The sequence below is a fragment of the Lathamus discolor genome, chromosome 7 (genome assembly GCF_037157495.1).
Source record: "Lathamus discolor isolate bLatDis1 chromosome 7, bLatDis1.hap1, whole genome shotgun sequence".
NCBI classification, from domain to species: Eukaryota; Metazoa; Chordata; class Aves; order Psittaciformes; family Psittacidae; genus Lathamus; species Lathamus discolor.
Genome location: NC_088890.1, coordinates 6,049,726 through 6,073,330, shown reverse-complemented (window position 1 = coordinate 6,073,330; position 23,605 = coordinate 6,049,726). Strand labels below are relative to the sequence as shown.

At 49.6% G+C, this 23,605-nt stretch overlaps 2 long non-coding RNA genes across 2 annotated transcripts in view; both read left to right on the top strand.

Moving 5' to 3' along the window:
- Window positions 1–8,162, top strand: part of LOC136018408 (uncharacterized) — a 288,221-nt gene extending 280,059 nt beyond the window's left edge. Inside the window, exons 9-10 of the long non-coding RNA XR_010614397.1 lie at window positions 4,172–4,378; window positions 8,055–8,162. This is a non-coding gene — a long non-coding RNA (uncharacterized LOC136018408). The remainder of the gene's footprint in view (window positions 1–4,171; window positions 4,379–8,054) is intronic.
- A 3,133-nt stretch (window positions 8,163–11,295) lies between these two features.
- On the top strand, window positions 11,296–18,789 carry LOC136018410 (uncharacterized). The gene is made up of 3 exons (XR_010614403.1): window positions 11,296–11,437; window positions 11,560–11,887; window positions 18,725–18,789. It is a non-coding gene; the product is annotated as an uncharacterized LOC136018410 (long non-coding RNA).
- Window positions 18,790–23,605: the final 4,816 nt, after the last annotated feature.

Sequence of the window (23,605 nt, the reverse complement as noted above, 5' to 3'; positions counted from 1 at the left end):
TTGAAGTCACTGTGGCCTGAGCAGGATGCTACCTCCAAACCCAGCCAGCTGCTCCACAGCACAGGGCCAACAAACCAGTTGAGCATTCAACAGAGAGCCTCTGGCCCACAAGCCCAGGCCGATTAACAGTCAGGAAAAGCAATTTAACTGGAGTTATGGCAGGATAGAACATCTCTTTTGTCCTGGTATGAAGAGCAGCAAAGTTGACCTTATTCAAGCAGCTGTAAAACTCCAGCAGAGTTTTTGAGCAGCCATACTCCCTCAAAGAAGCTGCTGGTCCAGTCTGCAAATGGGTCCCCTTCTTGGGGTCCAGTCGTGCAACTGTGCAACTCCCAAACCGAGTGGCCAAACTCCCTGTGGGGACACAGGGAAGCAGGCCCAGTGCCCTACATTTGGTGCTTGTTAATATTCGGATAAGCAGTGTGCTTAATCTAGTGCAGCAAGTGTGTTTGTTGTAGGGCAACAACGCTGCGTGGTTACCATGAAATTCAGTGCAGCTTATGAAAAACGCAGGCTGTTGCAGAGGCAAGGGTGCAAACCTCTGGTTGCATTGGGGTGAAACCTGCATTTGAATCAAAAGGGTAATGTGATTGAAGAAAGGATGGACGAAGGTGCTTTAACTGCTGCCTCAGGCAAGGCGTGATGCCCAGCCATCCCCACATGCTGTGCCACAGCCCCTTCCCAGTGGCAGGGTGGGAGATGCTCTGCCTGGTTGGGCTCCAGCTCCTGCAGTGGCACCCAGTCACCCTAAATCCTCCCTGGCCTTTCAGTGGGGACGCTGCTTGCTGGAGGGAGCAGGGTAAGTGGAAGAGGAAGAAACAAATCATTTGCTTCCAGCGCCTGCAGGCAGCAGACGCAGTTACCGTGTGAGCAAGGCTTGTGGCACCGGTTTATTCAGCAGGTAGTGTCTGTGTACCCAGACCCCTATGCACGGCAAGCTTTGTGCTCCCGAGGTCAGCTCAAAAACCTACTTAAAGCCTAGGGATGGTCCCTGAGGCTTGTATCTGCCCTCAAATGCCCTACTGAACACTTGTAAAATGGCTCCCACAGCCACCTGCTAGAGGAGCAGCTAGATGATGTTGCAGGGAGAAGCACCCCAAGTCCATACAGTCAGTTGGGATTAAACTGGCACTGAGGAGTGATCGGTGTCACCGCATTCAAGTGGGGCCAGATGCTCCTCTGAGCAGTGTGTGCTGCTTGTGGCGGTCACATCAAGTTGCCTGCAAAACTGCAGCCGTTGAAGAGCAGAATCAGATCCCAGGAAGTTGTTCCCTCAGAAGGAGGTAAAGAAGAGAACACGCTTTCTTCTCCAAACCAGAAGTAAAGCTGGATTCCCTTTGCTCCCCAAAGCATCCAGGTTTAGTGTCAACCCCACCCTGTGTTACCAAGGGAGCATCAGCATCTTGCTGCTCACTCCTCTCATCCCCATTTAAACCACCCCGAATCCCAGTCACTGTCAGGCTGGCCGGTGGGTTCAGTTGGTTGTGCTCCAGAACAGCACAATAAAGCCTCCAGAAAATTATGTTTCATTTCTATGTGCTCCCCACAGCCTCCTGCAAGCCCTGTGCCACGCGTGGCTACCCAGGGGCTCACAGGATTGGGCTGTATAGGGAAGGAAAAGGGGGTGCCAAAAGGCACCTCTGTGGCCCTGCTGCTCATCTCACCCAGTTATGCACTGGTGTGACTCGACAGCAGATGACAGAGGTTAGGAAAAGGCCTGGGACAGCTGGGATGTCGTTGCCATGGAAATCGTGCAGTGTCTGGAATAGCAAGAACAAGAGCAACTCAAAAAGTAATGATCTGTCACATTGATTAAGGGGCAGTTGGGGGGATTTTGTTTAGGGACAGCCTCGTGCTTCAAGCGATATGGATCCATATGCCACATCTCCCCGTGTGCCTCTCCCTGAAGGGCTCTGTCAACAGGAAATAATCGGATTTGTTTTGACCGGGGGTTTCTCTGGGGAGTACCGACATGGTTCCTGCCCATCAGCTGTGCTGCTCAGCTCTGCCATCCCAGGATGAAAGGCATCAAGTCAATGCAATATTCATTCACTTCCTCTTCCCTCCTTCATTCATTTCTTCATCCATTCATCTGCTTCATTCACATTTCCCTGGCACTTTAATGAACAGTGCTTAGCCTCTGCAGTCCTGCAGAGCCTTCCCCTGATACGCTCTTCACTGCAGATGGCTGTCTTCAGGCTTATTTATTCTGCAGGGCAAGGCTTGGTGTGGCTGAGGCAGGGTTGTGTTATGTCCAGCTGACACGTGGGTCTTTAAACCCCACTCAAATCCCCCCAGGGTTTGCTGTTCCACCTTTTACATCTTGATGATCTCTCTTTGTTACGATTTCCGTCTTGTCCAGCTCTTGTCCTCTCCATGGGAGCCCATCACGGTGCCGGTGCCGATGCTCGCGCCTGCAGCAGCCCTCCTGGGGCAGAGGGGGTGGCTTGCCAGGAGGTGGCTTCGCTGGGGAAGCAGGAAGGAGCCAAGCTTGAATTGGGCATCATTGGAGTGCTGGTGCCAGGCACTTGCTGCTGAGACAGAGCCACAGGTATAAATGTCCCCAGGGCTGTCACTTTCCGCCCGCCCCTGCCACGCTGCTGCCTTCTGTGGTGCTCGAGCAGTGTGGGGTGATGTCTTTTCTTCCCAGCCTGGTGTCCAGCTCTCAGAGATTCAGCAGGGGCAGGTGGGTTGTAGTCCCTGTGTGAGTTCCAGGCTTGGAGCAGGGCTGTGGACCAGCAGTTACAGGGCAAGGGGCCAGACCCCCGGCATGAGCAGCTTGAGCAGCAAGGGGCCACAAGCCACACGCAGGAGCAGAAGCAGGAGGCACATGCACCAGGCACACACAAGCCCCTGGTTTTAGGGATTTCCCTTCAGACGAGCATGGCTTATCCCTCCCGTCGCCTGGATACTCACTGGGTATATGTAGGGGGAACAAGAACACTGGTATTTCAATGCCCTTTTTTAACCACCCCAGAGCAGGTTTGGGGTTTTTTTCCCCACCAATATGCAGATTCTTCTCTTGAAGAAAATAAAATGCCTGGGTAGTGGCTGGGTAGAAATCCAAGAACGATTAAAAGGAGAGAACTAATTTTCCTGCCCATGATCTCACTAGTGGAAAATGATCGCTTCCTCCCCCAGCCCAAAATCCGCTTCTGCTGTGCATGCGGGTGAGCACTCCAGCACTCTCCAAATAGCTAAATGCATTTCCGAACCAAAGGCAGCAAAGAGAAAACATCCATTCTTTGTATAATGGAGAAAGCTTTCTCTTTTGTTCCCTGCTTTTTATCAAGTATCTGCTGCCATTATTGTTACTCACTGGGTTATTACCTCTGAGTGGCTACTTCCACCAGCGTGAGCTGGTTTATTGTCTGCTCGGAGCAATTATGGATTGGGATAATTCCTGTCATGCTGTTTCATTGTGGAAGGATCTGCTGTGCTCCCTGGCCAAGGTAACTTGAGGTGATTTTTGCTGCTGAGTTACCCATCAAGTTAATTAAGAGTGGGTGGCTGGTGCCCTGAGGTATGCTGGGACAGGAGGAGGCTGAACCCAGGCGTCCTCTTGGTGTGAGAAGTGCTCAAAGGAGAGTTTGTTCAGGGGAGCAGAGACTGGAGTTTGGTTTATTTCTAGGACCAGTTCATCTTTATTCACTGGTTGGCAAAATGTTGGCCAACGCTTCCTCCCTGTGAGGGTATGGGACCTCATTGCTGTGTGTGTGCAGAGGGCAGGAGTGTCCTGCAGGAGGACTTGCCTTCCTGGTGGAAGCTGCTTGCTGTTCTGTTCATTGTTCACATCTAAGAGGTCATTTGGTTCCTTGTCCTGTGCTGCAATGATGAGAGGAGGAAAGTCTCCTTTCCTTGCTCTGTGTGGGCTTTTCCCTTAGGAACTGCTTTGTCTTGCACATTGGAGCAGGGAAATCAGATGAAAATGCTTCTCTGAAGTTTGAAATCAAAACTTCTCCTGGGCCTTGCGCATCTGCAGAGATCTGAGCCCCAGTGCTGTCATGCTGCCTCTTTGAACCAGGTGTGGGGAATTTCACCCCAGGCAGTAATACACACCTGGCTTCACAGTAGAGGGCTCAGCCTGCAGGTTGCAAAAGTACGTGGTTATTTTTATTCCTTTGATACTTGATCTACTATCAAAATCACTTCTTTCTCTTTTACTTCCTAGGAACCCCAAACAAACCTGTCACAAGTGATAACATACATTGGTGAGGCACTGCCAAACCCCCGAGAGTTGTCCATGGACAAAAGGGGTCAGGTCATTCCTTGCACAGCCTTGCAGCTGCGGCCTTGCTTGGTGCAGGGATTCTTCTGAAGACACAAGGGTTTAGACCTGCAAGAGGAACTGCATGGGTTTCGCAGTCCTGATGCTCAGGTTAGTAACAATGTGTTTATACATTCACTTGATAATTAATAAATACAAAAGTGTGACCCTTCTAAGCATTTGCCAAAGCTGTGATGGATGTGGTTTTCCCACAGTTACTAACCTGTGGATTAGAAAGCCGTGAGTTTTATTTATTTTTAAGAGCACACAATGAGGACAGATTAGCATGAAACCATAATGCCATCACATGCTCTCAAAATCCTCCATGCCAAGACCTCATCCAAGTTCAGTACAAGTAGCAATGAGCTTTTCTAAAGAGGCTGGATGGTAAAGTTTTTTTTCTTGCTGGCTTAGAAATTGTGACTGGCAGGGTTGAATTTCTGGGTTTGCAGGTATACATAAACCGTTGGCATTTTTTAAGTTATTTCCCCATTATTAAGCTTGGTCTTCCATACCCACAGAAATCTCTACATGTCTGCACTGCACCTGACACAGACAAGTCCTGCTGGGCCCACTTACTAGAGCTCCTCTTGGGTTTGATACTAAGCCCATAACCCGAATAGGTCAGCATTTGCCCATTTCCCAACATTTTCTTGTGTAAAGCATGACTTCATGCTTTCTTTGCTATTCAAACCGTCTGAACTTTTGGATATCCTCTTCTGCAAGAAACTGATGGTTCAAACTGATCTGAATGGACAGAAAGACTTTACCTCTTTTCTACTGCAGGTTGGATCCTGTGAAATGCTATTTGGTGGTGCAGGGGGCAGGAGACCATAGAAATCCACCTCTCTCCAGCTCCTCTCTGCTCTTCCTCTGGTTTAGCTGAGGTTTAAAGGTCTGGAAATACATCCTGAAGTTTCAAGGCAATCTTCCTTGTGTCTTCCCTTGTCAGGCTGAGTTCCCAGAGCAAAAGGAAATGGTGGTTGTTCACAGAGCGCATTGCCCTCAGCATCACAGTGATGGCATTTGGGGACCTGGAGAAAAACCCTACCTTGCCTCATGGGGAGGCAGAGAGCAGGCAGAACCAGGCAGCAACTCTTGAATTGGGATGCTGTCCTGTATGAGACAAGCTCTGCTTTTCTGCTGAAAAAATGGCCTGGATCAAAGTTTCACAGCCACTCTTGCTGTCCCAGCGTGCACCAAGCTGTGAGTCAGTCACGTTAGTTTTCTCCATAGCTACCTCGGTGCCTGAGTGGATCATTAGAGTCCAGGGTGACTTGGGAGACAAATGGAAGCCAACATCCACCTGCCAGCTGTAGATGGGGTCCATCCACTTCAAGGCAATAACATCTCGGTCCAGAATGGCACCCAGCAGCAGCATCCTGGCAGGTGACTTGAGGCCTCCATCAGATGGTGAGATAGATAGTGGAGGTCACCAGGGACTTTTCCTACACAAGGCTGGTGTCTCATATCCCTTTCCCCTTGTGTTTTCGGCCCTTGGCCTGCCCACTCATTTTCTCTCCCTGGCCCCTGTCTCCTGAAGCAGCCCTGGGGGTTGTCACAATGTGTGCAGGTACCTGCTGGGTGCCCATCTGCATTTATGCAAATAGTCCCACCAGGACCTGATGGCATTTGCAAATATTTGCATTTTGAGAGGAAATTCCCTGTTTAAACGTAGGGTGATATTAACTCCGTCTTCTTTGTGTTCCCCCATGTTCCTGAGCTCCCTTCACCAGCCTTGGCCCCTGAGACAGCTCTGCTGAAAGCAAATATGTCAGCCTTCACTGCACAGGGAATATTTTAAGGCTCTGAAAACAAAGTTTATTATAGCAAAGCTGCCAAAAGCGTAACCACTGCCATGCTAAAATATCCTCTGCCTCCTACATTTGTAATGTGGGAGTCTTTTATATCCTCTTTACTGCTGCTGAACCATACATTTGTATTGGCAGCAGATGTATATAGACTGGGACCTATTTCAGTGTCATGCAAAAGAGCTTTTAGGTTAAAAGATATATTACAACTTACTGGAAAGCTAGAAATTAACTTTGTGATGATGCCACATGAAGATAAAGAACCAGAAATTTATTGAAGTGTGATTTTATCCATATGGGCTGAAGGGTTGAACTGCTTTAACATCTCCAAAGGTCTCTCTTTGCCAAATTAACTATTGAGTTTGGGGCAACTGGATGGAGACAGGAAAAAGAGACCTTGTTTAACCATTTCCAGGAAAGCACTGCCTCCTCCTCTCCTGTATAGGAGGAACCCAGAAAGAAGGCAGCCAAAACACAGCCCCTGCTTCAGCCATTGCTGGCCAGCATGAGGGCTTCAGGGCGGACATCCACTTCCCTTGCTCTCAGGCACAGTGGCAGGAAAGACTCAGTTGGTCTCTACAAAGTTCTGCTGTGGTTATTATTGATACCAAGCCCATAAATGTTAGTGCTTCGGTGGCCAAATGGCCAAGTTCCTCTGCATTGCTGACAGAACTCTTACAGCCCCTGGATTTAAGCAGCAGCACTGAAGGTGTCCTTGGATGGCCCAGGATTTCCTTGTGTATTTGGCAGTGGCAGGCAAAGAGTTAACACTGGAAAAATATGGATAGGTTTAGGGAAAGGATTTTTTTTTTTTAATGTATGCTTTTTGCTTCACATCTGAGCTCTTGGCACTGCGTCCCCTGCCTCTAATCACACCTTATAACTGCAGTTTAAATCAAAACCCGCAAGGCTGGACCAGTTGGATCCAGTTTCCATCAAGCCATTTGATCTGTGACTGAGCAGACTTGCTGTCACCAAGCCAGTCCCCTGCCTGCGCCTCTACATGATGAGGCAGCCGCAGCTCCCCACTCAGTGCAGGGGAGCCCATAAAATACCCATCAGGATACATCCCCCTGCACCAGCCCTCTCCTCCCTCACTCCCTCCCCAAGGAGGAGGCTCATGCTGGACTCTGGAGCACACTATAAAAGCCTTGGCCATTTAAAAGGTCCAAAAAAAAAGAATTCTTTCTTTTCTTGTATTTTCTTTCAATTTTCAAGTTAAAGCAAAATCCCCTTTTTGTTCCTCACTGTAATTTGTTTGAACATTAACCACTTGAAGACCTTGGTCACTGATTTTGCTGTTAAAGGCACTACACAGCTGTGAATGGGTACGTAGCTGCCTTTAATAAAAGATGAGATCTCGTTCTCCCTGTGGTTCATCACTTCTCCAACAGAAGATGGGTTGGAGCCACAGCTGATAAAATTGCCTGGGCCCTGTTTTGCTCTCTGCTGATACCAGTGAGGGAGCTGGCTCCTGATTTTATAGACTAAAAAAAACCCCTCACTCTTTATTCTTTAAATGAACACCCCCACTGATGCACATATTGGCAATCAGAATTGTCTCAGACACAGCCTCAGCCCCCTCTGTCCTGTCCTTTGCTGCTCCCAGGAACCCTCACTTACGCAGGGCAGGAGGATGGAGGGAAGCGATGGCTCAGCATCCAGGACTGCACCACCAGGCTTCTGGTTTAGCTTCTTTTTGCAGCCATTTTGAGCACTGAATAAAGCAGGAAAAATAGCGTGCAGCCATCCAAATAAATCCAAGGCAGTCTCCTAAATCAGATGTATTTGAAAGCAGAATTGCAGCTGTGACAGGGAGGGAGTATATTCAGTAGAATTTCCTGCCTTTTTTTTAATCCATCTTTAAAAAAACATTGGTTTGGGTGGGAAGTGAGTTTGGGGAAAATTCTTGAGGATTTATTCTATTAATGGGATTTTTTTTTTCTTTCCTTTCATGTGTCACTGAACCACACAAGATGGCTGCAGACTCCAAACTCCGAATCCCCATTCGTGAACTCTGAGCTCCTGACATTGATTTTACCACTGCAATAATAGGGAAAATTATGTGAATTGGTGGCAGAAGCAGGTTACATGGTGAGTGGAGAGAAATGTGGCTCTGGAGCCAGGTTACTGCTTCAAAGAAGGCTGCAGCAGGTGACAGTGCCCAGCTCTCCTGGCAGAAATGGCTGCACTGAAATGACCCAAGAGGTCCTGGTTAAAATTAATTGCGTTAATTAACTGAGCAGCTGTGGAATTACTATGTTGTCTGCAGGTACTGGCTCTTAGTCCTCCTTTCCAAGGGCAGAAAGTGTCGTTGAACCCATTATTGGCAATGTCGGTTCTCCAAAGCAGCGGTCATCACCCTCGGTGTCCCATCAGCTTTGGGATACTCATTGCAGGTGCCTGAGCCTCAGCCGAGACTAAGGACTTTTAGACCTTGTGACAAGGGTTTTTAGATGCAGAGAACTGAGAGAAGGAAATGTTCTGCAGAGTTTCTATCTTAGCGTCTGCAGAAGGATGGCGTTGCCTTCCCTCTGCCTGCTGTGAGCCCAGGATGGGGACATGGTGCTGGGTGGCACCTGCGCGGGGAGGGCAGGCTGGGAGCACAGTGTGCTTCAGGCTCCTCAGAAATCACGTAGACCCAGATCTTCACTTCCCTGCTGTTACGTGCAGCAGGTCAGGTCTTTCTCTGGAAGTCACCGAGCTGTGGATCAGCCACGTAGCTGACGGAAATGCTGCTGCTGGCCCACGCAAGGGGTCTTGGGGTGGGGATTCTTCTCCAACCAACCCATTCAGGAAAGAATAAGCTTTTATTTTCTTAGCCATCACTTTTTGCTGCATGTGTCAAGCTAACAATGGCTGGGTATTCCTCTGAGGCTGTAAAATAAGCTCATTCATCCTTTCTATTTGTTGTAGGGAGAACAAAACAGAAACAAAAGCAAAAAATCTACTGAGCTACTGTTTGCTTTCTAGACGGAGCCTGTGGTATGGTACCAGCAGCCAAGCACTGCTCTGGGTCAAACATGAAGGCAACGTGCTGTTTATGTTTGCTCAGCAGCACGGATGCAGAGCAAAAGAGAAGGCAGGAACGTCAGTGGGAGCCTTTTGTGGGCTCCTCCTCACTGAGGGGAGCCTCCCTCCCACCGCCTGTGCTGGAGCTCTGTAATTTCCAGCAGGATCATGTTAACCACAGACTGTGCAGGCAGCAGGGCTGGGGTTTCAGTCCACAGCCACCTTCCCATTGAGTCAGGGCTGAATCACCACCCTGCGCTGAGTGCAAAAGTCCACGGTGGTGCTGGGGATGCTGTTGTGGTGGTGCTGGGAGCTCAGTCTGCACCAGCTGTGGGGATGGATGGGGGATGCTTTCACTTGGCTTGTGGCAGCAGCCTGATGTTGCGTGGCATTGAGGTACAGTGGAGGCTGCGGGAGGAAATAACAAAGTGGCATCTTTGTCTTTACAAAGAGAGACAGCAAATGAGTTGCCTGACTCCCTGGGAAAGGGGTTGGTGGAGGAGTTTGGGTGCTGCCCCAAAACTTGTTGCCAGTGGCAGGAGACTGGTGAGGGCAAGATCTCCGTTGTGTCTGTGGGACCAAGACGGCAGCACTGCAAACAGCTTTACCTGCCAGGAGCAAAATGCTAGGGAAGGTACACCCGAGCATTTGGAAAAGCTTGTGGGATTTTCTGTGAAGTGTGTTTGAGTGTGTGGCCATCCTGGAGAGCTGCAGGAGCAGCAGTTGTGTATCTGCAGCTGCAGGCAGAGGTGGTCACACACTGACATACGACCTGTTACAGCGCACATGTCAGAGTTGGTGAGCAACCACTGAAATCCTGCTGGGCAGTCTTAGCTGAAAAACAGAGCTCACCGAAAGTTAGGTGAACTCGTGCACACTCCAGCTGAGGCCCTTCGAACAAGCGTGTCCTGTCACTTGTAAAATGTCTCTGCTTGGCCACAGGCTCTGCTTGTGTCTCTTCTCACCAGAGACCATGCTGATAGGTGTAAACTTTCTAAGGGGAAAGGAGGTTGTGGGTGCTTAAAGGCAAAAGCCTGCAGAAGTAATGGTTTGTGCTGGGTTGTGCTAGAATGGATTGGATTGGAGGATTAGGATCAACCTTCACCTGGTATTTTCCCCAAGTGATGGATATTCCAAGATGGATATTCCAAGAAACACCAGCTCCCGCTAGCACTGCTGCTGTCTTGTAGGTCTTGAGATGTCAGACCTTAACCCCCACCCAACTGCTTTCCAGGTTGAAGGAGATGCTTTATCTTGATAGACTGATCTGGGCTAACCTATGGGAACATACCAGTGGCTTTGCTGGCAACTAGATCTGGCTGTTTGGCCTGGAGATGCAGTCCAAACCCAGGAATTGCACCCAGGAAGCAGGAAGACTTTTAGGAAGGATTGAGGAAAGGAAGGAGTGGAGCAGACATCCTTTGCATCCTTCCAGCCGGTTTAGGGCCTATTCTTTGATGTGTTTTACTAGTCCACAAGCAGACCATCCATCCTACTGAATTCCTCCTAAATTCTCCCGTGGCAGCGTGACCAATATGAATGCCAGCAGCTGGAAGTCTGAAATAGCAGCTACCATTGCTGAGGCCCCACTGATTTGTCCTGTGGTTTTTCCATGTCCTTTAATCTCCAGTAAATAATCCCTGACTTCCTTGCGGTCTTTCTAATTCCATGCTCTGCACCAGCGCTTCCTGTAAACAGTGGGGCTGGTAGCCCATGCACGGCCACCACCGTGTAATTGAGGCTCTCCCCAGCCATGCAAAGGGCGTATGACAGGGCTGGTTTGCAGGGTGGATGTGGCCATGTCCGAAGGCTAAATAATGGAAACGCCTGATTCTCTTCTCCATCCAGCTGGGAGAAGTCAGGGCTGGCTCTGATGGGGCCAGTGAATAACACAGGTGTAAAACCAGCACATGTGAGAGCATCAGACCTCCAGTAATCATGGTTAGGTCAGCGCTTCAAAGCAAAATTGGACTGTTTTATGGGCAGTGAGGTCCTTCCAGCACATGTTTGCACTGGTGCTTGCTTTTATGTGCAGTAGCCATGCCCCATGCAGGAGCTGTGACTAGACCTTGCTCAGCCCTTTATTGTCACATCTGTCCTAAAATTAAAGAAAGAGGTGAAGAGACTGTGCTAAATGAAGGCCCTTCGTGATGTTTGTTGCCTCACAGGCTTGATCCTTTGCACTCTTGTAGGTGAGAGGCTTCAGATCCTCCAGGGCACTCTGACAGCACAGGAGGTTTGACAAGGCATTTTTCCAATCAAAGTATCTTCAGCTGTTTATGTCCTGTAGCTGTAAGATTTGGGTATCAGATTCCCATCCTCAAGTGAAAGAATCTACTTTCCCCGGGTGAGTCTGTGTTAAACTGGTGGTGGATCAAAGAGGGCTGTGACAGGAGCTGGGCTGCACTTTTCGGTTGGCACAGCTTTTCTCCCACCTGAAAGCTCATCTCTCTGCGTTTCTGTACCCAGATACCTGAGTGTCCAACAGACCATTTCTGCTGGAACATCTTTGCTGTCCATATATCTTGGGCTCTCACTTGTGCCTGTCCTGGCCATCCTTGTACATGGGGCATCTGCCTGGCTGGAAGATGGCAGTGTGAGTGTGCTGATGGAGGTGGTTGTGGAGACGGATGGGTGCCATCCTGCCAGCCCTGCCAATCTTTGCAACTTGCAACATTAATGCTTATGTATTTACACAACCATAGGAGGGGTCCTATAACCCGATCCTTCACACGTGCTCCTTCCCTGCATAGCTGCTTCCAGAAATCTCCAGGTTTCAATCCATTGGCTGTTCCAAGTAAGTCGCAATTTATTCATTTTCTTCTCATAAGCTCCCCACAGCCAAGCCATGAGGGAAACTTGCTCAGCCTTTCAGCATTAACATCTCAATTATCAGAGCACTGGCTGCTCCCATATGAGGACTGTGTGTGTGTTGGCACTCCTTAAAGTATTTTCAGAGCTGAAACGCAAGCAGAGGCTCAGCTTGGCATGGCATTGGGGGCCCTGAAAAAACTGCCAGGTGGGAAAGGCCAACCTCAATTTGTGTCATTTAATGCCATTTAACATCTGTCTCCTTGTTTACAATGGGACAGTCAATAGCAGATACGTAGTAGAGCTGAGTATTTCCACTAAATGCTAATGACCCAGTTGCATCCCACCATGGTACTTGTATCACGTGGAATTGTGTGCATCCTGCAGCTGTCTGATGCACTGAGACATGAGCAGTGGGCGTCCTGCTCTGCATGCTCTGGCCTTGACTAAAGGAAGCTGGGAGGGCTCATGTGAGGAAGCAGGTGGAAAGTTTGTGTTTCTGGCTGCCCATGCAGCTCCAAAATGACTAAATGTTGGCAGGAGTGATCCCAGAGCATCCCATGGAGATCAGATGGGGGAAGATAATTTCCTTGACCCTTGAGGAAGTGGGAATTGCTGGCTTTTTTCATGACCACTTTTCCCTGTGTTATCACTGGGCTGAGCTGTTGGCTGAAACATAGCCTTATGCAAAATCAGACTAAACCAGAACTCTCTCAAGCTGTTAGATGGTTCCCTGAGTCCTCTTCAAAGCATCACAGGTGTGGATGAAATTGCCTCATTTGATATGTATTTATGCCTGCTCTCATGGATCTCCCTGGCCTCAGGCTGGCCGTGTGCCTCCACTGCTCCCTTTTACCTGACACTGGGGATGTGAGAAGACTTGAGAGGGGCAGAAAGGCTTTGTCCAGGCAGCAGTAGGAGCCCTTGAGACCTGAAGGCAATAACCCTTGCCTGGAGCTGGTCCTTTTGGCTGCAGGCTCTGCTGAGTCTGCTGGTGGAGAAAACCACTGTGTTGGATCAAACTGCTGTTAAAGGAGACTTCACAAAACTGAATAGTTCGTGGTCAAGAAGAGCTGCCAGACTCCTGCTTTCTCAGTAACTAATAAAAGTGCTTTTAAAGACAATTAATGTGACGTCTTGCTAAAGACTGAAGGAAATTGGAATTGAGACATTTGTATTTTGACAGTCTCTGTGGAAAACTTCTGTTCAGACTGGTAGGAATGAAACCAATAAATTTCTGAAGAAACTTTCTGCATCCAGCCTTCAAGGTAACAGATAGGCTGTTCTGACTGAGCATAAACAAACTCTGTTTTTATAAGCATTTAAAGACCTTCGGGATGACGAAGTGGAACATACTTGTACTCTCTAAAGATGGGAAGTGGCTTCTGAGTCAAATGCCCTCCTGTGCCAGGGCTCGTATTTTAGACTGAGATCACTCTTTTGTGACTTGTTGACAGGTTTTTTGTTGTACTTTGAAGAAAAAAAGGGAAAATGTCTCAGGCTGAAAATAGCCGTGAAACATTCCCCAACTGCCCAACCTGTTCTTCAGGAACGCTTCCCAGGGAACGCAGAGTTCCAGCTGCAGCCCCAGATACATCAGCTATGAATGCCTGAGCGTTGCTCATCTCTTGTGGTGAAGGTGACCACCTGAAGAAGGAAGATTTGGTTCCCATCAGGAGACACTTAGAAGGTGTACTCTTACGGCAGGAAAGGTGGGAACAGCTCACTCCCTTTTTGCCTCCCCTTCTCACGAAGAACCTACTTACAATTCTTGCCCTCCCTGGCAGCAGCTACAGCCATCCCAAAGGCAGGTGGTGAAAAGGCTGGATCAGAGCTCATGGCCTTCTGGAAAAGCGTTTGTGCAAGGCTGGGGCTTAATTCTGCAAACCAAACCAAAGCAGATGCAACCCTGAGCCATGGGTGGTGAGCAACACCAAAGCATTACTACTAAGCTTTGTTTGCTTTGTTCTGGGTATCTGCTGGCTGATGTGAACTGCTGGGGGTGTTGGACAGAGGCCAGCAGGATGTGCTTTATTTGAACTGAATATAAAGTCACATTTCTGGAGGAAAAAAGATGAGTCACATATACAAGGTGAAGCCCAAACCAGGCTGATGGACTCCAAATGGATGTGGGTGCCTGCAGCGGCACATGACCAAAGGATGGTCCTGACACAAGGGTGGCAAGCTGGAGCGATGCGCCTCAAGGTCAAACACCAGTGCAATGGCCAAGTTGCTGAGGCTCAGAGAAGAGGCACCAGAACATCTCAAGGGACTGCTCATGGAGCTCTGTCTCTCAGGTTCCTCAAAGAGAACAGGAAGAGAGAGTGGGTCAGGGCTTGCGATGTACAAAGACGATGGAAATGGAGGAGTAATGGGATTTAGGAGGCAAAACCTTACAAGAAAAGGACATCCAATGAATCCAGCCTCTGAAAAAGGCTCTATTATTTTAAAGTCATTAATCAGGGAAGTAACTTCGCAAAGCTTGTGCTGATCCTCTGCTGCTGAGAATGTTTTGATCAAGATTGATCCTTGCTCACCAAAGCAGATGCTCTAATTCATGCGGAAATGAATTCAGGTCTGAGCTGCCCCAGGGAGGAGCCTGGATGGCTGCAGCAACTCACCCTGCCTTTGAGGCTGGCTCAGGGAAGGGCAGTTGCCCTTGCCAAGGAGCAGAGGGTCTGGAGGAGGTGCTGAGGCTTTGGCTCATGCACAAGATTGCCGAGGAGCAGGAAGATGCAGCAGCATCCCTCCAGCTCGGCACATGGGCACAGGGGTGGGGGCAGAGGGGGCTCTTTTCTAGCAGGGGAAAAAAATGTTCTTGCAATTAAGCGGCTCACACTCCTTCTGGCTGCAGGAAACGTGTGCTCCTGCCACCAGAGACACCACAGTTGCTACAGCAACTGCAAAGCACAGACTCACCAACACCCTCTCTCTGCCACCCTCCCAAAATAAGGCAGACCAGGCAAAGTGATGATGGGGAGGCAAAGCAGCTGGTAGGGATAGCCCTTGGCAGCTGGGGCCAGGGCTGCCGCATGCTCTGCTGCTGTCCCACTGCGGCCAGTGTCCAGGCACTGCTGTGTTCCCATTAGCCCTGACGAGCACTTGGTTTCCAGGTCAATAGGATTTCATCCACTCAGTCTGCAACCCAGGGGTGGCTGAGCAGAGCATGTAGTCTGCCTTCCCAACCCAGACATGTCCCCTGCTGAGATCTGCAAGAAGGCAGTGCTAGGTCAGGTGCTCAGCGCTTGTTCATGTGCTGGGGTTGGTGCAGGAGCTGTCAGGATGAGGATGCAACGCTGGGGATGCTGCAGGGAGCACCACAGCAAGGGGAGGCAATGGGAAGCTAAAACTGAACTGTGTGCTGCAAGCACCTGCCATCTCATTGCTATTTAAAACTGGCTCTCTGTGGTTCCCAGCACTGTGCATCCTGCCTCGGCAAAAGCACATGCTTTCCCCCGGTGCTCCTCTCTTAAATATTTAATGGCAGGAGGAAGAGCTGTTTTAAGAAATGCTCCAGTGCTTCCATCTGAACAGAAGGTTGGTTCAGGTGGCTGCTGCAGACAAGAAAGCTTTGGCTGTAATTTTTCAGGGTCCTTCAGCTATTGAAGGGGTGGCAGCATGATGATGCAGAGTAATGGGGAAAGAAGGGGTGGTTTAGGTGCTTGGGGAGAGTAAGGACGCCTGGGATCTGTCCTGCATCCTCTTCCTGACTCTGTGGTGCTGTGGCTTGGTTTCTTACGTAAAACACTTGAAAGAGTTTTCAGTTTTGGAGCTTTAGTGGAAAATGCGTGAAGATCACCTGCCCCCAGATCTTAGGTGGGCGCTCTGTCCTCCCCACCACCTCTGGATGTGTCAGGTTTGTCAAGTGCCAAGGGTAAACAGAGATTCAAAGGCATCCACCTGCCAGAGACTTCCTAAGGATTTATTGGAATTCATGGAGTGATTTAAAAAGCCTGCATAAAATCATTGCGAAAGGAAATGTGTTTTAATCCTGGCCAAATTGTAAATCAGGCCATCCTTAATACAAATGACTGTTTGAGATGAGGCTGATGCAAGAGGGGAGGGCTGTGCTTCTCCTTTATTTGGCAGTCCTTGTCCCAGTGCATCCACTCCTGTGGGGACCCGTTCAGTTATTGATGATACTCAGAGCAAACCTGCACATCAGGGTGTGGGATAGCAGCAGGGCTAAAGGAAGTGTAGCCACAGCCCTTGTTATCTTATCTCCTAATAAAGCCCATTACCCACCCCCCACCCACCCCCCAGGGCAGCTAGTGTCAGGCTGAAATTGGTGGCCTTAAGCACCATTTCCAGAACAAGTGACAAGTGTATTTAAAGCAGTCAGACAGGCCAGGCACAGCATGCATGGTGGTCTGTGCTGGGCTGGGGCTCAGAGAAACACAGCCAAAAACCATATGCAAAGTGACATTAAAATGCAAGCTTTCGTAGTGGGAACTGTGAACTCCACAGCCAGCCTGTTGCCAGTCCCAGCCCCTTCCCATGCAGCTGGGGTGCAATTATGTTTTCATTTTAATTATGTGCAAAGGAGGGTGTCACTCATTTCTTAGCACTGACTTTGTGACAGGGCAGGGCAACTGGGCTGCTCAGTAATGTATGTCAGTTTCAGAAGAAGGTGTTTGTTGAACTTCCTTTTGCTGCCACCCAGGATAAGAAGCAGCCTTCCAAGAGAGATGGGCTGATTGCAATGAGCCCTGAGAGCATGCATAGAGCGCACCAAGAGGTATTTGCATTAGTGGTTTTGATGGGGATGTGATTTCTTCATTGGCACGACCTACTGAAAAGATCTTGATACAAAACCACAGCTAAAATCAAGCAGCAGATGCAGCCGGGTGGATTTCTGCACATCTAAAGACAGGGGAAGAAATAACACAAGATCTGCTTGGTGCTGCAGAGGAAGGATTTCACTGCTGCTGAGCAAAGCACACAGCTATCTCTGCATCCCAGGAAAGCTGAGATGGTCCATGGCTGTAGCAGGCAGTCCAGCCAAAGGAAAGCATGGGGATGGGGGCGTGCAGGGGAGCACCGCCAGCTTGCAGAAGTCAGAGCTGGTTTGCCATCCTATTGCTTTCTGTGCACTAGAGAGGGAAGAGAGATTTTTAACTGAATTCTTAGAAATACAATGGTAGCCTCCTACAAGGCTGGTTTCACACATTGCACTGCTCTTCTTCGATCTCCAGCAGGCAAGCGGCTCCTGTGCCCACATCCATACCTTGCAAGAAGTATAAGAGCTGGGAGCAGCAGATAGAGATACCCACACTGGACCAGGTCTCACGTGTTTTCTTTGGCAGGGCTCTGGCTGCCTGCACGAGACTCTGGCCCAGCTCTTTCTGCCTCTGAGGGTGAAAAACTCCTGAGGCTTTGCTGATGGAGCGGTCAGAGCAAGGCCAACCACATCAGGCCACATCCTGCCCTGCTGCAACAAGTGAAATCCATGAGAATATTACTGTATTGACAGAATCAGCTGTTCCTTAGAAAAATACTAAACTTTAGCGAGCAGCTTAGGAAATGCCCCTGCTGCTAGAAACTGGGAAGGTGCCAAAGGAGAGGTTTCTTTCTACTCTTTCCCTAAATATTTACTCCTGACAGGGTCAGACGCAAGAGCCAGGGGTGAAAGGATCTCTGCGCTGCCCCAGGAAGTTTGAGGGCAGGTGGCACAGCATTGCATAGCTGCAAATCCTGCATCCCATATTGCGTCCAGTTCTGGGCCCCTCTGTTCAAGAAGGACAGGGAATTGCTTGAAGGAGTCCAGCGCAGAGCCACAAAGATGATTAAGGGAGTGGAACATCTCCCTTATGAGGAGAGGCTGAGGGAGCTGGGTCTCTTTAGCTTGGAGAAGAGGAGACTGAGGGGTGACCTCATCAATGTTTACAAATATGTAAAGGGTAGGTGTCAGGATGATGGAGCTAGGCTTTTTTCAGTGATATCCAGTGATAGGACAAGGGGCAATGGGTGTAAACTGGAGCATAGGAAGTTCCACGTTAACATCAGGAAGAACTTCTTTACTGTAAGAGTGACAGAGCACTGGAACAGGTTGCCCAGGGGGGTTGTGGAGTCTCCTACACTGGAGATATTCAAGGCCCGCCTGGACAAGTTCCTGTGTGATGTACTGTAGGTTACCCTGCTCTTGCAGGGGGGTTGGACTAGATGATCTTTTGAGGTCCCTTCCAACCCTTGGGATTCTGTGATTCTGTGATTCTGTGATTTGAAACCCATCTCCTAGTGCAAGTCAAAGGAGAATGACAGTGCATTATCTCCCCTTCCTGGCCCTGTATCATCTGTGTTAACAAAGAAAGTTTTTGGAGCCACCAGCTAGGGGTAGTATTTGTCAAAACCCTTTCCTGCCCTAAGCCACCTCACCCAAGAGAACAACACAAACCTGAACTGATGAACGTCCCTTGTCACCTGCACCTCTCTGGGATGGGGTCTGAAGGCAGCAGAAAGTTTCTGGTCCTGGAAAGCCCCAAGCCCCTCTCCCAGGCCCCCCCTCACCCATCCTTTTGAGTCCATTAAGCAAAAGAGGATTAAGGTGCTTCACTTCCTGGAAGCTGCTGATGTCGTATAACCCTTATTTTAATGGATGCTTCATTTATTGCAGCACCCATTGAGCAATTAGCAAGTCCTTCCCTATTGTATGTTAGCTTCTAGCATGGGATTTCCCTTGAGGTGAGAAAAGTATAACTCTGAGCATGACCCTCATGCTCAGAGGGAGTGTGGAGCACACAGCACCTGGCAGGATCAGGCCCTGCTTATCTCCTTCCCCTTCCCCAGCTCTGCTTAAGCAATAACCTACTTTCTTGCTTTGCAGAAAGAACGTCTTGGATTACATTGCTGCAAATGAAAGGTTTCAGTCATGGTATCAGATGAGCTGCAGGTAAGCAGTGGTTTTAATGTCAGCTTTTTTGGCAGCTTCTTTATTCCCTCTCTGCTTTGCACAAACAACCCATTTTTGTGTGGAAGTTCATTTTCCTTTCTAGCTGCAGCATTTGTCAACATGGCTTCCCAGTAATCCTCTCCACGCAGATAAAGGCGAGCCAGCAGCCAAACTGGATCCCTCACCTGGAGGCTGAAAAGCAGCCTGCTGCTTACTCCAAAACTAGTGCCAGTTCAGTAAAGGACTCTTCCCTCTATTACAGTCCCTTGCTGCCAAGGAAAAGGGCAGAAGTTGTGCCCACATGATGGATCCTAAATCCCAGGTGGGATTCCATTTCCAATCCTATTTGTCTTTAACTCCACCCTAATGAGCCCTATGCAATTAAGGCAGATGCATCAAAACCCAGCACTCCAGGGGTCTGGGATGGCAGAGTGCCTTTCTGTTCGCATTGGGAAAATCGGGGCATCATCCACTGCACTCCAGTCCAGGATATAGGGAGGGAAATAGAAGCTTTCTGATAATTCACTTTGGCTGCCTCTGTCCTTTACTTGTTCATTCTTTTTTTGTCCTCACAGGGCCCTCAGACCAACATATCTAAACACTATATTGCTTTATATTAAAAAGCAAGCCACAAATATGAACTTCAGTATAAAGCTGTGTGCCCTGTGGGCTGCCAGGATGAGACCCTGCCCAGTGTTTGCACTGACCCAGTTTAACCAACAAAGGCAGGGGAAGGGCCTGACTGTGCCAGGCAGAGCAGCACCCACCTTTGCAGACCCGCAGCTGGCTGCTTCCCTTTGGTGCCTGCTGGTTTGGAAGACTCTAACTTGCGGCCTCATTAACTGCTTCATTTCTGTTAATTTGCACTATCCCACCCCCAAAAGCATCATGGAATTCTCCAGCAGTGTGAAGGCGGCATGAGCTGAACTGCCTTTGCGGCTGAGCTGAATAGCATCAGTGCTCGTTTTACTGCTTAAAACTCTTTACGGAATCAATCAGGTCAATGAATAATCCGGTTAAAAAAAACCATAACAGAGATTCTGGATAACTGGATACAACACTGGCCTAAATTTGGATACAGCACTCCCCTAAACAGGGGAAGTTTAGACTGGATATAAGGAAGAAGTTCTTTACTGTAAGGGTGCTGAGGCACTGGAATGGGTTGCCCAGGGAAGCTGTGAATGTTCCATCCCTGGCGCTGTTCAAGGCCAGGTTGGACAAAGCCTTGGGTGCAATGGTTTAGTGTGAGGTGTCCCTGCCCATGGCAGGGGGGCTTGAACTGGATGATCTTAAGGTCCTTTCCAACCCTAACTCTTCTATGAGTCTATGATTCTATGATTCTGAATTTGTACATTGAGAGATGAACCCTAATGAGAAACAAAATTAAAGGGCTCTGCACAGCACAAGTTTGGTGCCGCGCAAGTTGAATAGTGGTAAGCAGCTCTATCCATACCCCTGCGCCTGCACGGAAATGGTGCCTGGGTTCGGACAACCGGCACAGACAGCAATTTCTTTTTCCTTAATTTGTGGCTCTTGAGCCGCAGCACCTCTAAAATGTGCCATGGGCTCGCAGAGGACACGTGCAGCCTATGGGGCGAACCGCAGCCCAGACAGCTCTCCCAACAGCCAGGATTCCATGTCCTCATCATAAATTCCTCCTGGACAGTGTTGTGGGAATTGCTAGGATGTGAGGAGAGAGGAGGCTGGCTGGAGGTGAGACAGGTTTATCCTTGAAAGCCTCCTTGCTGCAGAGCCCAGGGCTGCATTTGGCAACCTGCATGGGGGAGATGTCGGTGGAGGTTGAAGGCTGCCTTGTGTTGTAGGAACTCATCAATCCTCTCACCAGCCAGCTAAATTGGAGATAAATCTCCCTATTAACAATGCATAAAGCATGCCAAAATGTGAGCACCTTCCCAGGCGGGAGGTGAAGCAAAAGCTCAAAATAACTTTAAATCCTTCCTGGCTAGAAAGTGGCTGTGTCGGCGCTCCCCATAGCATGCCTGGCTGCCTGGTGGGAGAGCGGGGTGCTGAGCAAGGCTGTGCTGTGCTTTTCAGCACGATGGATGTGAAAATCAGGTCAAAAATAACCCCATCCCAACGTCAGCAGCAGAGCTGAGAGGAACCAGAAGTCCTGAGCTGTTTCGAAGGCGCGTTAAATAATAAAGCAAAGAAATGAATAAATTAGCTCAGCATCTATTTAGGTCAGCCCTCTCTGCTTCTCCCAGCCGCCTCCGTGTGCCTCCTCCCCTGCCGCGATCAGCTGCTCCATGCATGCTGTGCCTGCGGATCTGCTGTCTCCTTCCCAACAGCCAGGCTCTTGGGAAGTGCAGGTTGAGCAGGTGTCACGTCAGCTTCACCCCGGCCTTGGGAAGCATCAGGAAAACTTCCTTTTCCATTACCAGGGCAAAAGTATTCTGGAAAATCCCATTAAAGTGATGGGATTGAGTGAAGGGCTGCTCCCTTCCTGGTGTTATCCCCTACACACAGCCCTGCATGGATGGCCTTGCATCTGCCCAGGAGCTGTGTCTCCCTGCTCTGCTTGGTGCAGCCTCTAGGTAGCTTTAATCATCCATTCCCAGCTTCCAGCCACAGCAGCACCTTCACCTTTGCAGGTCATGCTTCCCCACCTTGCAGGTGCCCCATGCTCACTTTATGTGGTTGAAGTCGTCATTTGTTGATTTGGGTCCATCTGGACCTGGGTGATTGACACAGAATGACTGTAACAGCTTTTAAAGCCCTAAGTTCCCCTTACGTTATTCAAAAGCCTCCAGAAAAATGCAGCTACCATGCAGTCCTCTCTATATATCTCTGTTTATGTGTTTCCCAAGCCCGAAAAGCCCTTTCTGATGTCTAGAACATCTCATGGTTCTTGGCTATCAGCACGCTGGATACACGCTCACCAAGTAGGAATTTATCTGTATCAAGGGCTGCTCTGCCTCAGGCCAGCACCTGCATTGCCAAAACTTAAAGGAAACGCAACTGAGCTGGTCCTCCCCAGCCCTGCAGGTGGCTGGAGAAGGTCTCCAGTGATGAGCCCAGCCAGCAGAAGCATCCAGGGTGTAGGCAATGGAAAATGAGATGTTACTAAGTTTGGCCAGGCTTAGCTGGCTCCTCGCGGGTCCCAGCCTGTGAGTCACCGGTACGTGGGCCACCAGCACAGCCTCCCCTCTGGAGGAAGGAGCGGAGGTGGAAAAATAACAGGAGGAAACCAGTTGTTAGTAGTGCCAGCTCTGGGGAGAGTGGGAGGAGGTGGCAGGCCTGGCAAGAAAGGTCACGGCTGTATTATAGGCTGCTGCCTGATTTTTCCGCCTGCCTTCATGGTGGGAAGCTGCTTACAAGAACACGCTTACAGGAACACATGTGCAGAGGGTCAGGGCTGATGTGGGGGATGGTCTCTGTGGGGAATGAAAGCCTCCAAAGGCAGCCAGGAGTGATGGAGCTTTTGTTCACAGTCCCTGCTCACCTGTCTTCTGGATGCTTCTCTGATTTCTGCTAGGCTAAGCTTGATAATCCTGTTGGAAGAAACTCTGGCCCACTGCAAACACTGTAAAAGAAGATACGCTTTGCAGGTGTACTTGGAACAAACACATCCGTCTCCCCACTGTGGCTAAACACCAGTGCAAAGTGTTTGTTCCCTAGTCCCTGCCCCATCATAGTGCTGATGCTCATCTGTAACTAACCCAAGGACTCTCTTGCTGTTTGCGCTGATCCGTGGTGACGGTGGTGGGAGCGGGAGATTAAGACAACTAGATCTTGAGGCAGTGACCCTGTTCCTCCTCCAAAGCCAGTGCAATGAAAATATTGCCGAGGGGAACAAAAGACTGCATCTCTCCAGCCTCTTCCAGTGGCCCCGCTCTCCTAATGTGAGTACACCAAGCAGAGCACACAAACCTCAGTTACAGTTCCCAGGTCCCTGCCGTCGGTCCAGGAGCACTTGCAGGGCTGTGTCCCAACAGCTCCCTATCCTGTAGGAAAGCTGTGGCTGTGGGTTAGCACTTCTGATCCCCTTTGCCTTCATTAACTCCTGCTTTCTTGAACTCTCCAGTCTGATGACTGCCAAGTTGCACAGAGCCAGCTGTCTGGCTGCTGGCAGATCAGCACTTTCTATAAGTGAAGCAGTATTTCTTCATGTCTTTAAGAAAATTATAACAGCTGTCAGGGAAAAAAAAAGCCACAGCAGGTCAAGGGGGAAAGTGCTGTGTCTGCTGTTATTGCCTGGTCCCTTCTGCCTCAATAGGACCAGTGCTCCCACATTCAGCCCAGAGCGGGATCTGTTATGCTCAGGCTCCCTCTAGTGCCTCCATGTGCTGATGTCTCTGCTTCTCTATGCGGCTTCTCTGGAGGCGTATTGGCCATTTGTCCTTGGGGACTTCCAGCATTACTAGCTCGGGCTTAACAGCACAGCCAAGTCCTGCTTGCCCATAAGCTGGGAACAGCCCCAAAACTGCCCAAAAGCCACCACATCCCACCAATGCAGGGACCTCTGGGAGACGTGTCAGCGAGCTCAGCCTCCGCTCGCTGGGGGAAGGACAGCAATGAAGGTGGCCCTATCCCACAAAACGGCCCTGATGGAGGTGCAGCCCTGCACACGGCAGCTCCACTCCAGTGGTGTCCGTGGAGAGCACAGCACGAAGGGTGATGAGTAGCAAGTGCCTGAGCTGCCCTGGGAGCAACACCTTCCCTGGGAGCCAGCTAAGACAGCCAAAAGCATCGCTGTGCTTTCCCATTGCTGTTAGCTCTCCAGGAGGGGTCAGCTTTTAGGCCACATCAAGCAAAGCCAGCTGGAGTCCTTCTTATCAACACCTGAAATTGTTA